This window comes from Aplysia californica, unplaced genomic scaffold (assembly GCF_000002075.1).
Source record: "Aplysia californica isolate F4 #8 unplaced genomic scaffold, AplCal3.0 scaffold00194, whole genome shotgun sequence".
Taxonomy (NCBI): domain Eukaryota; kingdom Metazoa; phylum Mollusca; class Gastropoda; order Aplysiida; family Aplysiidae; genus Aplysia; species Aplysia californica.
The window spans coordinates 432,101-433,550 of record NW_004797464.1 but is presented as its reverse complement, the minus strand read 5'-3'; the positions used below and the strand labels follow the sequence as shown (position 1 = coordinate 433,550).

The following is a 1,450-nucleotide window of genomic DNA, read 5'->3' as shown; positions in this document are numbered from 1 at the left end:
AGAGAGAGAGAAGAGATAGATAGTAGATAGATAAATCGATACATAGATACATGAAGATACATAGATACATAGGTACATAGATATATAGATACATGTTCATAGATATATAGATACATGTACATAGATATATAGATACATGTACATAGATATATAGATACATAGGTACATAGATATATAGATACATAGATACTAGATATTACATATAAAGCTGGAAAAAGGGTATAGGTAAAACTAACACAGTACAAAACATATTTGTTTGCAATATTATGCAGAACTTGGGCTTTGAAGTTCAGAAGTTCGGTTTGTATTTATGAGGGTTTGTAATGTATGAGAGACACAAAAAGTTTCTACCTTTCTCATGACGTCCACAAAAATCAAAGTTTTAAAGTGATGTTGTTTAAACAGCAATCGTTTGTTCCCTAAAAGAAGAACAACCCAAAAACGTTTAATTCATCATACATGTAATTTCTTTCAGCTTCATAGGCTAGATATCTAGATCTATTGAGAATTAGAATTCACCACTATATTGACGCAATATATTTCTGAAGAAAAGGGGAAAAACAATTGTAATATCGTTAGAGTACCGTACTGCACAATATATTTTCTTTTTTTGAGTTTTAGTTGGGCTTTTCGTGCCCGTGCGGTCATTGGTTGGCTAGTCCAGGACAGGGAAAGGTGGAAAGTGTTTGTCCGTGGCCTCCACCCCTTTAAAAAATGCCTTTAAAAACTATCACCCCCCCACCACCAAATAAACAAAAACAACAACAGCAACCCCCCTCCACAAAAACAACAACCCCCCCAACAACAAACAACCCCCCCCCCACTCAACATCCCCTCCCCCAACAACAGCCTCAAAAATCAAACAAAGCACTAGAAAATACATCAAAAACAACTCCAACAACAACAACAGTAACACCAATAACGACTACAACAACAACAACGACAGCAACAATAACAACGATAAGAGACGAAGCAAAAAAAAAGACAACGAGAACAACTTCAACATAACAAACAAAATCAACAGCATGCAAATGAATAAAAATATGTAATAATATAGATGTAGATTGAAAAAGCACGAAATAAACTATAAAAACAAATAAATAAAGACAAACTCCAAAATGCAAACAAACAAACAAACAAACAAACAAACAAACAAACAAACGGACAAACAAACAAACGAAAAAGAAAACTCAAAACAAACAAAACTTGTATACACTAGGCCTAATGTAAAACGCCATTTCTTTGCCGTAAGAGTAATCCACTCCCATCCTTTGAGAAGACAACCTGTCTGATCTGCGAAAACAGAAGACTAAACCAGTACATGTAAACCTGAACTAAAGCCAAAGTGAACTGAAACTGTTGGAAGCTAGGAAATTACCAGAATACGAGACGGAATATTGATCAAGAGAGTTTGAGACAAAATCCAAAACACAAGCGATTATTTAATAAT

At 34.3% G+C, this 1,450-nt stretch overlaps 1 protein-coding gene across 1 annotated transcript in view; it reads right to left on the bottom strand.

The window, feature by feature from the left end:
• LOC101848111 overlaps positions 1 to 1,450 on the bottom strand; it is a gene marked incomplete in the record, with an annotated part of 10,654 nt that overhangs the window by 5,139 nt on the left and 4,065 nt on the right.